Consider the following 15,630-nt stretch of genomic DNA (forward strand, 5'->3'; position numbering starts at 1 on the left):
AGAAAAGACCCTGAACAGCCAAAGCAGTCTTGAGAACGAAAAATGGAGCTGGAGGAATCAGGCCCTCTGACTTCACACTATACTACAAAGCTGCACTAATCAAGACAGTATGGTACTCACACAGCAACAGAAATATAGATCAATGGAATAGGATAGAAATCCCAGAGATACACCCACACACCTATGGTCACCTTATCTTTGATAAAGGAGGCAAGAATATGCAATGGAGAAAAGACAGCCTCTTCAATAAGTGGTGCTGGGTAAACTGGACAGGAACATGTAAAAGTATGAAATTAGAACACTCCCTAACACCATACACAAAAATAAACTCAAAATGGATTAAAGACCTAAATGTACAGCCAGACACTATCAAACTCTTAGAGGAAAACATAGGCAGAACACTCTATGACATAAATCACAGCAAGACCCTTTTTGATCCACCTCCTAGAGAAATGGAAATAAAAACAAAAATAAACAAATGGGACCTAATGAAACTTCAAAGCTTTTGCACAGCAAAGGAAACCATAAACAAGACTGAAAGATAACCCTCAGAATGGGAGAAAATATTTGCAAATGAAGCAACTGACAAAGGATTAATCTCCAAATTTATAAGCAGCTCATGCAGCTCAATATCAAAAAGACAAACAACACAATCCAAAAACAGGCAGAACACCTAAATAGAAATTTCTCCAAAGAAGATATACAGATTGCCAACAAACACATGAAAGAATGCTCAACATCATTAATCATTAGAGAAATGCAAATCAAAACTTCAGTGAGATATCATCTCACGCCGGTCAGAATGTCCATCATCAAAAAATCTAGAAACAATAAATGCTGGAGAGGGTGTGGAGAAAAGGGAACCCTCTTACACTTTTGGTGGGAATGTAAATTGATACAGCCACTATGGTGAACAGTATGGAGGTTCCTTAAAAAACTACAAATAGAAGTACCGTGTGATCCAGCAATCCCAGTACTGGGTACATACCCTAAGAAAACCATAATTTAAAAAGAGTCATGTGCCAAAATGTTCATTGTAGCTCTATTTACAATAGCCAGGACATGGAAGCAACCTAAGTGTCCTCAACAGATGAATGGATAAAGAAGATGTGGCACATATATACAATGGAATATTACACAGCCATAAAAGGAAATGGAATTGAGTTATTTGTAGGGAGGTGAATGGACCTAGAGTGTGTCATACATGGTGAAGTAAGTAAGAAAGAGAAAAACAAATACTGTATGCTAACACTTATAAATGGAATCTAAGAAAAAAAGAAAAAAGGTCATGAAGAACCTAGGGGTAGGACAGGAATAAAGACATGGACCTACTAGAGCATAGACTTAAGGATATGGGGAGGGGTAAGGGTGAGCTGTGACCAAGTGAGAGAGTGGCATGGACATATACACTACCAAACGTAAAATAGATATCTAGTGGGAAGTAGCCGCATAGCACAGGGAGATCAGCTAGGTGGCTTGTAACCACCTAGAGGTGTGGGATAGGGAAGGTAGGAGGGAGGGAGATGCAAGAGGGAAGAGATATGGGAACATAAGTATATGTATAACTGATTCACTTTGTTATAAATCAGAAACTAACATAACATTGTAAAGCAATTATACTCCAATAAAAATGTTTAAAATATTTATCCAAGAGTTAACACTTATCCTTCTGAAACTATCCCAAAAATTTGCAGAGGGAGGAACATTCCCAAACCCATTCTCTGGAATCATCACCACACTGATATGAAAACCAGACAAAGATACCACTAAAAAAGAAAATTGCAGACCAATATCACTGGTGAACATAGAAGCAAAAATCTTCAACAAAATACTAGCAAACAGAATCCAACAACACATTAGAAGCATCATATACCATAATCAAATGGGATTTATCCCAGGGATACAAGGATTTTCCAATATCTGCAAATCAATCAGTGTGGCAAACCACGTCAACAAATTGAAGAATTAAAACTATATGATCGGGCTTCCCTGGTGGCGCAATGGTTGAGTGTCCACCTGCTGATGCAGGGGACACAGGTTCGTGACCCAGTCTGGGAAGATCCCACATGCCATGGAGCAGCTAGGCCCATGAACTATGGCTGCTGAGCCTGCGTGTCTGGAGCCTGTGCTCCACGATGGGAGAGGCCACAACAGTGAGAGGCCCGCGTACCACACACACAAAAAAACAAAACAAAACACAAAAACAACTATATGATCATCTCAGTAGATGCAGGAAAAGCTTTTGACAAAATTAAACACATATTTATGATAAAAACTCTCCAGAAAGTGGGCATAAATGGAAAATGCCTCAACATAATAAAGGCCATATATGACAAACCTACAACTAACATCATAATCAATGGTGAAAAGCTGAAAACATTCCCACAAAGATCAGGAGCAAGACAAGGATGTCCACTCTCACCATTTTTATTCAACATAGTTTTGGAAGTCCTAACAACAGCAATCAGAGAAGAAGAAGAAATAAAAGAAATACAAACTGGAAACAAGAAGGTAAAACTATCACTGTTTGCAGGTGACATCACACTATACATAGAAAATCCCAAAGATGCTACCAGAAAATTACTATAGCTTATCAATGAATTCTGTAAAGTTGGAGGATGCAAAATTAATATGCAGAAATCTCTTGCATTCCTATACAATAATAATGAAAGACCAGAAAGAGAAATTAAAGAAACAATCCCTTTTACCATCACATCAACAAGAATAAAATACCTAGGAATAAAGCTACCTAAGGAGACAAAAGACCTGTACTCTGAAAACTATAAGAGACTGATGAAAGAAACTGAAGATTACAAAAATATATGGAAAGATATACCATGTTCTTGGATTGGAAGAATCAATATTGTCAAAATTACTATACTGCCCAAGGCAATGTACATATTCAAGGCAATCTCTATCAAATTACCAATGGCATTTTTCACAGAACTAGAAAAAAAACCTTAAAATTTATTTGGAGATCCAAAAGACCCCAAATAGCCAAAGTAATCTTGAGAAAGAAAAACGGAGCTAGAAGAATCAGGATCCCTGACTTAAGACTATACTACAAAACTACACTCATCAAACTATTATGGTACTGACATAAACAGAAATATATTATACAAAACTGGAACAGGATAGGAAGCTCAGAAATAAACCCATACAACTATGGTCTATTATCTATGACAAAGGAGGCAAGAATATACAAAGGAGAAAAGACATTCTCTTCAATAAGTGGTGCTGGGAAAACTGGACAGTTACATGTAGAAAAATAATGAAATTACCATACACAAAAATAAACTCACAATGGATTAAAGACCTAAATTTAAGACCAGATACTATAAAACTCTTAGAGGAAAACATAGGGAGAACACTCTTTGACATATATCACAGCAATAACTTTTTTGATCTGTCTCTTCCAGTAATGGAAGTAAAAACAAAAATGAACAAATGAGACCTAATTAAACTCAAAAACCTTTGCACAACAAAGGAAACCATAAAAGTAATGAAAAGACAAACCACAGAATGGAAGAAAATATTTGCAAATGATGTGACTGACAAGGGATTCAACTACAAAATTTATGAACAGCACATGCAGCTCAATATCAATGACACAAACAACCCAATAAAAAAAATGGGCAGAAGACTTAAACAGGCATTTCACCAAAGAAGACATACAGATAGCCAAGTGGTACATGAAAAGATGCTCAATATTGCTAATTATTAGAGAAATGTAAATTAAAACTACAATGAGGTACCACCTTACATCAGTCAGAATGGCCATCATTAAAAAGTCTACAAATAATAACAGCTGGAGAGGGTGTGGAGAAAAGGGAACCCTCCTACATTGTTGGTGGGAATGTAAATTTGTACAGCCACTATGGAGAAGAGTATGGAGATTTCTAAGAAACTAAAAATAGAACTACCACATAATCCAGCAATCCCACTCCTGGAAATATATGTGGGGAAAAACATGCTTCAAAAGGATATGTGCACCTCATTGCAGCACTGTTTAAAATAGCCAAGACATGGAAGCCACTTAAATGTCCATCAACAGATGAATGGATAAAGAAGATGTGGTACATATATACAATGGAATAGTACTCAGCCATTAAAAAGAATGAAAAATTGCCATTTGCAGCAACATGGATGGACCTGGAGATTATCATACTAAGTGAAGTAAGTCAGAGAAAGACAAATATCATATGATAACACTTATATGCGGGATCTAAAAAAATTATACAAATGAACTTATTTACAAAACAGAAACAGACTCAGAACTTATGGTTAGAGAATGAACTTATGGTTACCAGTGGGGAAGGTGTGTGTGGGGGGATGGACAGACTGAGAGTTTGGGATTGACCTGTACACACTACTATATTTAAAATTGATAACCAACAAAGACCTACTGTATAGCACAGGGAAATCTCAATATTATGGAACAACTTAAATGGGAAGAGTGTTTGAAAAAGTATAGATACATGTATATGCATAACTGAATTGTTTTGCTATACCCCTAAAACTAACACAACATTGTTAATCAACTATACTCCAATAAAAAATAAAAATTTAAAAAAAGATTGTTTTCAATCTTTTTTTAAAGATCTTTTCAATCTAAGCCAAATTTTATTAGGCATGAATATCATGTGATAGATATTTCTAAGTGGCTAAGCAGATGCCCACCAAAGTACAATAGAGAAATGGGGGAAGAGTATATATTGTTAAATATGGGCTTTGTCTTACAGAAAAAAAAATCTTGCAAATGTGTGTTATACAATAGATAACCTTATCTTTACCATCATTTGAAATGGGATTTCAGGTTTTATTGATAGACCTAAGAGTAAGACTTTATGATAAATCTGTAATTAATGGGTTTTTTAAACATCTTTACTGTAGTATAATTGCTTTACATTGTTGTGTTTGTTGCTGCTGTACAACAAAGTGAATCAGCTATATGTATACATATAACCCCATATCCACTCCTTCTTATATCTCCCTCTCACTCTCCATATCACACCCTTCTAGGTGGACACAAAGCACAGAGCTGATCTCCCTGTGCAAGCTCCTTCCCACTAGCTATCTATTTTACATTTGGTAGTGTATATATGTCAATGCCACTCTCTCACTTCGTCTCAGCTTACTCTTCCTCCTCCCCATGTCCTCAAGTCCATTCTCTACATCTGAGTCTTTACACTCGTCCTGCCCCTAGGTTCTTCAGAACATTTTTTTTTATATTCCATATATATGTGTTAGAATATGACATTTGTTTCTCTCTTTCTGATTTACTTCACTCTGAATGACAGACTCTAAGTCCATCCACCTCACTACAAATAACTCAATTTCATTTATTTCTATGGCTGAGTAATATTCCATTGCATGTATGTGCCACATCTTCATTATCCATTCATCTGTTGATGCACACTTGGGTTGCTTCCATGTCCTGGCTATTGTAAATAGTGCTGAAATAAACATTGTGGTACAAGACTGTTTTTGAATTACAGTTTTCTAAGGGTATATGCCAAATAGTGAGATTGCTGGGTCATATGGTAGTTCTATTTTTAATTTTTTAAGGAACCTCCATACTGTTCTCCATAGTGGCTATATCAATTGATATTCCCACCAACAGTGCAAGAAGCTTCCCTTTTCCCCACAACCTCTCCAGCATTTGCTGTTTGTAGATTTTTTGATGACTGCCATTCTGACCAGTGTGAGGTGATACCTCATTGTAGTTTTGATTTACATTTCTCTAATGATTAGTGATAGTGAGCATCCTTTCATATGTTTGTTGGCAATCTGCTTATCTTCTTTGGAGAAATGTCTATTTGGGTCTTCTGCCCATTTTTGCATTTTTTGTTTGTTTTTTGATATTGACCTGCATGAGCTGCTTGTATATTTTGGAGATTAGTCCTTTGTCAGTTGCTTCTTTTGCAAATATTTTCTCCCATTCTGAGGGTTGTCTTTTCATCTTGTTTATGGTTTCCTTTGCTGTGCAAAAGCTTTTAAGTTTCATTAGGTCCCATTTGTTTATTTTTTTTTTATGTTCATTACTCTAGGAGGGGATCAAAAAAGATGTTCCTGTGATTTTTGTCAAAGAGTGTTCTTCCTATGTTTTCCTCTAAGAGTTTTATAGTGTCTGGACTTACATTAAGTCATTAATCCAATTTGAGTTTATTTTTGTGTATGATGTTAGGGAGTGCTCGAGTTTCATTCTTTTACATGTATCTGTCCAGTTTTCTCATCACCACTTATTGAAGAGGCTGTCTTTTCTCCATTGGATATTCTTGCCTCCTTTATCAAAGATAAGGTGACCATACATGCATGGGTTTATTCTGGGCTTTCTATCCTCTTCCACTGATCTATGTTTCTGCTTTTTTGCCAGTACAATACTGTCTTCATTACTGTAGCTTTGTAGTATAGGCTGAAGTCAGGGAGCCTGATTTCTTCCCCTCTATTTTTCTTTCTCATGATTGCATTGGTAATTTGGGGTCTTTTTTGTTTCCATACGAAATGTGAAATGTTTTGTTCTAGTTCTGTGAAAAATGCCAGTGGTAGTTTGATAGGGATTGAATTGAATCTGTAGATTGCTTTGGATAGTAGAGTCATTTTCACAATGTTGATTCTTGCAATCAAAGTACATGGTATATCTCTCCATGTGTTTATATCATCTTTAATTTCTTTCTTCAGTGTCTTATAGTTTTCTGCATACAGGCCTTTTGTTTCCCTAGGTAGATTTATTCCTAGGTATTTTATTCTTTTTGTTGCAGTGGTAAATGGGAGTGTTTCCTTAATTTCTCTTTCAGATTTTACATCATTACTGTATAGGCATGCAAGAGATTTCTGTGCATTAATTTTGTATCCTGCTACCTTACCAAGTTCATTGATTAGTTCTAGTAGTTTTCTGGTAGCAACTTTAGTATTCTCTATGTGTAGTATCATGTCATCTGCAAACAATTATGGCTTTACTTCTTCTTTTCTGATTTGGATTCCTTTATTTCTTTTTCATCTCTGATTGCTGTGTCTATATCTTCCAAAACTATGTGGAATAATAGTGTTGAGAGTGGGCAACCCTGTCTTGCTTCTGATCTTAGTGGAAATGTTTTCAGATTTTCACCATTGAGAATGATATTGGCTGTGGGTTTGTCATAAATATCCTTTATTATGTAGAGGTAATTCCCCTCTATGCTTACTGTCTGGGGAGTTTTTATCATCAATGGTGTTGAATTTTGTCAAAATCTTTTTCTTTATCTATTGAGATTATCGTATGGTTTTTATCCTTCAATTTGTTAATATGGTGTGTCATATTAATTGATTGTGTATATTGAAGGATCCTTGCATTCCTGGGATAAACCCTACTTAATCATGGTGTATGATCCTTTCAATGTGCTGCTGAATTTTGTTTGTTAGTATTTTGTTAAGGTTTTTTGCATCTATGTTCATCAGTGATATTGGCTTGTAGTTTTCTCTCTTTGTGACAACTTTGGTTTTGGTATCAGGGTTATCATGGCCTGGTAGAATGAGTTTGGGAGTGTTCCACCCTCTGCTATATTTTGGAAGAGTTTGAGAAGCATAGGTGTTAGCTCTTCTCTAAATATTTGATAGAATTAGCCTGTCCTGGTCTGGGCTTTTGTTTGCTGGAAGATTTTAACCATAGTTTCAATTTTAGTGCTTGTGATTGGTCTGTTCATATTTTCTACTTCTTCCTGGTTAAGTCTCAGAAGGTTGTGCTTTTCTAAGAATTTGTCCATTTCTTCCAGGTTGTCCATTTTATTGACATATAGTAATCTCTCACGTTCCTTCGTATTTCTGCAGTGTCAGTTGTTACTTCTCCTTTTTCATTTTTAATCTGTTGATTTGAGTCTTCTTCCTTTTTTTGTTGATTAGTCTGGCTAATGGTTTATCAATTTTGTTTATCTTCTCAAAGAACCAGCTTTTAGTGTTATTGATCTTTGCTATCGTTTCCTTCATTTCTTTTTCTTTTATTTCTGATCTGATCTTTATGATTTCTTTCCTTCTGCTATCTTTGGAGGGTTTTTTTTGTTGTTGTTCTTCTTCTTTCTCTAATTGCTTTAGGTGTAAGTTTTGGTTGTTTATTTGCCATTTTTCTTGTTTCTTGAGGTAAGATTGCATTGCTATAAACTTCCCTCTTAGAACTGCTTTTGCTGCATCCCATAGGTTTTGGGCTGTCGTATTTTCATTGTCATTTATTTCTAGGTTTTTTTTTTATTTCCTCTTTGATTTCTTCAGTGATATATTTGTTATTTAGTAGTGTAATGTTTAGCCTCCTTGAGTTTTATTTTTTACACTTTTTTTTTCCTATAATTGATATCTAGTCTTATAGAATTTTGGTCAGAAAAGATACTTGATATGATTTCAATTTTCTTAATTAACCATGGCTTGATTTGATACCCAAGATATGATCTATCCTGGAAAATATTCCATGAGCACTTAAGAAGAAATAGCATTCTGTTGTTCTTGGGTGGAATGTTGTATAAATATCAATTAAGTCCATCTTGTTCAATGTATCATTTAAAGCTTGTATATCCTTATTTATTTTCATTTTGTTTGACCTGTCCATTGGTAAAGTGAGGTGCTATTAAAGTCCCTGACTATTATTGTGTTGCTGATGATTTTCCCTTTTATAGCTGTTAACATTTGCCTTATATATTGAGGTGCTCCTATGTTGGGTGCATAAATATTTACAATTGTTATATCTTCTTGTTGGATTAGTCATTATGTAGTGTCCTTCTTTGTCTCTTGTAATAGTCTTTATTTTAAAGTCCATTTTGTCTGCAATGAGAATTGTTACTCCAGCTTTCTTTTGATTTCCATTTGCATGGAATATCTTTTTCCATCCCCTCACTTTCAGTCTGTATGTGCCCTACGTCTGAAGTGTGTGCCTTGTAGACAGAATATATATGGTCTTGTTTTTGTATCCATTCAGCCAGTCTATTCCTTCTGGTTGGAGAATTTAATTCATTTACATTTAAAGTGATTATCAATATGTTGATATTTCTTTCAACATATTGATGTTCCTACTACCATTTTCTTAATTGTTCTGGGCTTGTTATTGTAGGTCTTTTCCTTCTCTTGTGTTTCTTGCCTAGAGAGGTTGCTTTAGCATTTGTTGTAAAGCTGGTTTGGTGGTGTTGAAATCTCTTAGGTTTTGCTTGTCTGTAAAGTTTGTAATTTCTCTGTTGAATCTAAATTAGATTCTTGCTAGGTAGTGTAATTTTGGTTGTAAGTTTTTCCCTTTCATGAATTTTAATATATCCTGCCATTCTCTTTTGGTTTGCAGAGTTTCTTCTGAAAAATCAGCTGTTGTTAACCTTATGGGGATTTCCTTGTATGTTATTTGTTACTTTTCTCTTGGTGCTTTTAATATATTTTCTTTGTATTTAATTTTTGGTAGTTTGATTAATATGTGTCTTGGCATGTTTCTCCTTGGATTTTTCCTGTATGGGACCCTCTGTGCTTCCTGTACTTGATTGACTATTTCCTTTCCCAACTTAGGGAAGTTTTCATCTATAATCTCTTCAAATATTTTCTCACTCCCTTTCTGTCTTCTTCCTTTGGGACCCTTATAATTCAAATGTTGGTGCATTTAATGTTGTCTCAGAGGTCTATGAGACTGTCCTTAATTCTTTTCATTCTTTATTCTTTATTCTGCTCTGTGTTAATTATTTACACTATTTTATCTTCCAGGTTCCTTATCCATTTTTCTGCCTCAGTTATTCTACTATTGATTCCTTGTACAGAACTTTTGATTTCATTTATTGTTTTGTTCATCAGTGTTTGTTTGTTCTTTAGTTCTTCTAGGTCCTTGTTAAACATTTCTTGTATTTTATCCATTCTATTTCCAAGATTTTGAATCATGTTTACTATCAATACTCTGAATTATTTTTCAGGTAAGCTGCCTAATTCCTCTTCAGTTGTTTGCTCTGGTGGGTTTTTACTTTGCTCCTTCATCTGCTGCATATTTCTTTGTCTTCTCATTTTCCTTAACTTATTGTGTTTGGGGTCTCCTTTTTTCAGGCTGCAGATTCATAGTTCTCATTGTTTCTGGTGTCTTCCCCCAAGGGTAAGTTTTGTTCAGTGGGTTGTGTAGGTTTCCTGGTGGAGAAGACTTGTGCCTGTGTTCTGGTGGATGAGGGTGGATCTTGTCTTTCTGGTGGGCAGGACTGCGTCCAGTGGTGTGTTTTGGGGTGTCTGTGTACTTAGTATGATTTTAGGCAATCTCTCTGCTAATGGGTGGGGTTGTGTTTCTGTCTTGCTAGTTGTTTGGCATGAGGTGTCCAGCACAAGAGCTTGCTGGTCATTGAGTGGATCTGGGTCTTAGCATTGAGATGGAGATCTCTGGGAGAACTCTCCCCAATTGATATTATGTGGGTCTGAGAGGTCTCTGGTGGTCCAATGTCCTGAGCTCAGCTTTCCCACATCATAGGCTGAGTCCTGACACACAGCTGGAGCACCAAGTCCCTGTCAGCCAAATGACCAGGTACTTGGGGAGTTTCTTGTGTTTTTGGAAGTCTGAAGTTTTCTGCCAGCATTCAGTAGGCATTCTGTAGGAGTTTTTCTACATGTAGTTGTATTTTTGATGTATTTGTTGGGAGGAAATTGTCTCCAAGTCCTCCCAATAGTTTTTTTTAATGTTCCTGAAATAATAATAAAATAAAGCTTACATAAAGCGTTCCTTTGAATGATGTGAATTTCTTCTTTTTGTCCTCATGTTGAAGCTATTTTAGATGATTTTGTAAATTATTCATATTTCCTACATGATAGTGATTTATAGCAAATATTACCTGAAAAGTTATCAAGAGATTTATTATGAATTTTTTCTAGTGTGTCTTTAGAATAAGATGAAAATAATTGCTACATGAGCTTTGATAAATGTAATAATTTATCCTGATGATAATAATTTTAGTTATAATTCACCATTTATTACCTATCACCATTGAGCAAATAGCAAAGAAGGAATTAACCTTTGAACACAATTAAATGAACATGAAAGAGCTAAATGCTATAGGAGAGAAAATATTTATACAAATGCTATGCAAGTATTTGGCATTTAAATTAAATGGCAAAAATAATATATTCCTTATGCAAGGATTGAAAAAATACCATGAAATCCATACTTATAATCTTTATGTAGGCTAAACATTAAAGGGCCCAAATTTGGAAAATATATATTTTTTTTATTAAGACTGAGGCTATGGATGAAGTTCATGTCTCAGTACCTTGCAGTTATATGTGACCATATACACAAACTCATTTCACAATATTGGCTGTCAAAGATACTCTATATGTTCCACCAAAATATTTAAATTATTACTACTGAGTTATGTTTGAATAATACCAGAAAAACTCTGACTCATTCTTTCAAATTCCAATATAATCTTTTTAAATTTAAAAAAGAAAAACTCAGTTAAATTTTTTTTCAATCATTTGTGTATGATTCTATAGAAACAGCTAAACCAAAAATTGTTCATATGACTGATTAAAAATACAAAAAATTGTTAAAATCCACTCATAAGCAAAGTAATATTAGTTCAGCTTCTGAAACCCTTTTGGTGTAGGTAATTGGCTTACATATAAATACATCTCTCCCATAAAGTTTTAAGCTTTTGGAAGGAAGGCTGAGAGTGGGTATCAGTTAGAGTTAGGCTTAGCTGCAAGTAACAGAGATCAAATTTTTTGGCTACATAAAATAAGGTTTTTTCTTCCAAGGCCAAGTCCAGGTATAGGCAGTCCAGAATCTCAGAGGAGTAAAGGGCTGTCAAATTTTAACCAGAATCCTGTTCTCCCTCCTTGGTTTCCCACAGTCTCATCTCCCTTTAGGCTCAGCCTCATCTTAGTTGTCAACCATCTCTAAACTAGAGCAGAAGATACCTACATGCTTCAGACCAACATCCAAACTAAAAACATCTCAGTTCTTGAAGCACTTTCTTGCTAATTACACTCATTGCCATAATTCTCTGACCTCAGGATCCTAAAATGTCTGTTTACACCCTCAGTAGATGATTTCACATTTAAAAAAATCAATGCTTTATCAATTAAATAAGAAGACAGAAGCCCTCACCTTCCCATACCTATCTTTACATCTATCTTCACCTTCATCTATATTACAGTGCAGAAAGTGTTACTCCTCCTAACAGGAAGAACTACTTGTGCTCTGCCTCCCTTCTCCTCTTGCCTTCTAAAGATTTAAATTCTGTCTTTCCTTTCTCTCTCATGTATCTACTTTTGTCTCTCTTCTACTGATCTTTCCCAAGGGCACACAAACATGCTCCAATATCTTCCTTCCATATTTAAATATATATCCTCCATTGACATCACTTCCTCCTCCAGCCACCATTCCAAGTCCACATTCTCTTTCAGAGCCAAAGTCCTTGGCAGAATTTCCACACACACTATTTCCATTTTTTTTAATCTTCACTCTAGTATGACTCCATTACACTGACCATGTTCTAGTGATCAGCCTGTTAAAAATCCATTCTTTATCTTAGTGATATATGAGAAGCATTCAAAACAATTGACCATTTTCTTTCTCAAAATGCTATTTCCTCTTAGTTTTGTTAACCAGTATTTCATAAATGGAGAACAGATTGAAATAAAAAGGTGTTTATTTGGGGTTTGTTAGGACAACAGCCTGGGAGACAGACTCAGGAAGCACTTGAATTGTATTTTACCAGACTACAAAATGGGGTAGGCTTATAAAAGCAAAAAACTGCAAAGTTACAGTTAGTTACATGAGTTTTTTTATCAAGAATTATAATTGGAGCTGGCAAGAAGTAAGGGTACTTATTAAGTAAGGCTTGGTTGGGGTCCAAATGGTTGACCTTGAGATCATAATGTTGCAGCTGACAGTGTTCTGAATATAGCTAGTGGTGTGCTTGGGTCTGGCACAGTTCAAAGAAAGTTAAAGTTCTCAGTGGTGCAGAGATATGTGTGAGACAAATCTTCAATTGCTGCCTGACTGCAATTTTATATGCCTGAACTGTGATTACTCCATTAAAATTCCTCTTTGGCATCCGTTTCTGGAATAGCCCTACCCCCACCCAATTGTTTTTTCCTCCTTATTTGCTACACCTTTTAAGCCTCATTTGCTCATTTTTCTCCTCTATTGTACCTCTAAATGTTAACATTTTTCAGGACTCCCTTCTTGTCCACTTTTCTCTTTACATTCTCTTCTTAAGTGATCGCATTTATTCTAATGGATTTACATTTCACCCTAGGGTTAATATTTCTCAAATATATTTGTATTGTTCTTAACTGCATTCTCCTTAGAGAAGTAGTGTAGCTCCTTAAAAAAAATTGCTTAGTTTTGAACCTTAGTGCCATCATTTTCTTGACTTGCTCACATTGGTCAACTTTTCAGTGACTTACTTTCTCCAATTATAAAATTGAAATAATAAAATTACCTACCCATAAAAGTATTGTGAAATTAAATGAGTTATTATGTGTGATGTTATTAGAACTATGACTTGTATAAAGTAAGCTGTCAAAAAAGACTAGCTATTTTTAGAGTATGATTATCATCATTATTGGCACTGGATAAATATAAGTGAAATTAATAAGTTAAAATAGGGAATTAGGCACAATTTAGCTGAGTAAATGTTAGACTCAGACAGAAGTTATGCTATAGACAGAAGCCAAGGCAGTTAAAAGGAGAGCAATGGATGTGAACTTCTGAAAGTCAGGCGAATAGGACTGTCCTGGGTCACTAGAGGTTTGGTTGAGAATAGTGACAAAGCTCTGAATGCTTCCCAGTGCTGAGAGGGTCTAATGGGCTTCTTTGTTTCCACATCTTAACCACAGCTCCCATCAACTTAGATACCTGAGTATGTCTCTTTTTTGCAATCTAAAAGGGCCTGACATTGTCTATAGAATTTCCACCTGTTAAATTATTTAGTTAGGACACATTCCTGGGGTATGATTATTGGGTAAATAATAAATACTTTTTATGTTTCTTGACAGCATATTTATGTATGTTTTCCATAAGTAATAATCCAATTCACATTGCTTCCCAAAGTGTATGCATCTACAACTTTACTCATATTGGATATTAACAAAGATCAAATATTTATTGTATGTTTATTGTGCTTTAGTAGGAGGCTATAAACTGTGGTTACTATTGTGATGACTGAGTAAAGGGAAGTACTCTGTCTCAGGCCTTAGGCTTGTTCTGCCAGGACCCTTTGTAGAATTCACATAACCTTTCATAGGAAGAATTTAGAAAATCAATTTAATTCAAAGGTCCTGAGGTTTAACAGTGTGAATAAACATGCATTATTAAATGATTATGTGTGCTAACCTTTAGTTGTACGAATATTTTACATATGTGGCAACATTTTTCTGAATTTATAAACTTACCCTGAAATGACATAAGGGGTTTTATTTTAGATTTTTTTTAATAGAACTGATTCACTAATACTTTAATAGAAAGAAAAGGGTCTTTATTTCAACCAAACTCCAAATCAAGATTCATCATTTTCCAGCAGTTTGAATCAAAACTATTTTCTAAAAATATTCTACTTAAAGTAGAATAGTAATGCCTATTCCTACACTGTAATGTGATAATTAAATAAAATAATATAGAGGCAATTATTTGATACATTCTTGCTCACGATACTTTTGGGGATTTTCTCTCTTGGTGCATTATCTTTTCTCTAAGCTCCTGCCAGTCATTTACTCAATATGCATATCCTGCTTTTGCCTCTTGCCCGGGGAGAAAAAAAAGATCTATAATTTTCTTATTTCAAATTGGCAAAGCAAAACACTGTCCTAATACTTGCATATAGAAGGTTGTTGGCTCTGCAATTTGTCAGCAAACTTCCTGTGATACAGTATCTTTGGTTAAATGTGTTTATTCAACTGAAACAGATTTATAGATCATGAAACATCCATCAATGATAGTACTTTTTCAGAAAGAGAAGAATGAAAACATACATGTCTTAGAAATAATACCTCCAAAAAAATCTTAGGTTAAAAATAAGAAAAGAAACTAATTAAATATGTCTTCTTCCTCACTCCATTTGTTACTGGAGAGTAGGTTCTTATCTCATTGTAGAAAGAATTCAGGGACAGAACATGGAGGCTGAGAAATCAAAGCAAGGATTTATTATTAAGCAATAATACACTCTCAGGAGGGAAAGTGAGCAGGCTCAGGTGAACAGCTGCCCTGAGTTCCTTTGACAAGCTGGCTATATGAGGTATAAAAATTATTTGGTGGAATATTCATTGAGGAGAGAGGGGGTCTGGGTCATATTTTCTAATTTTCATTCCAGCTTCACCTTCCTGAGAGAAGGAGGGATTTCTGTCCTTATTTGGTCTTGATTGGGAGTGTCATGGTGTCAGTGCATAATGGAAACTTCTTATTTGTAAGGCTAATTTTTTGTAATGAGGGAATAATGAGCAAAAGGTTACATTTGGACACAAGAGATTCCTGCCTTTTCCCACCTTTCTTTGTCAGCATATGGAACCCTATAGCCACTAGATGTATGGTTTCCTGTCAGCCCAGAGGTTCCTGCTTTTCTTTGTCTGCTCAAGGACTCCATCATTCACAAGATCTATGGTTTCCTTCCACCTGGCCTGTGCTCCCCTTTCTCTGCTCATATCTAGCTAACTGCATGCTCT

Source organism: Delphinus delphis, chromosome 12 (genome assembly GCF_949987515.2).
Source record: "Delphinus delphis chromosome 12, mDelDel1.2, whole genome shotgun sequence".
NCBI lineage: Eukaryota > Metazoa > Chordata > Mammalia > Artiodactyla > Delphinidae > Delphinus > Delphinus delphis.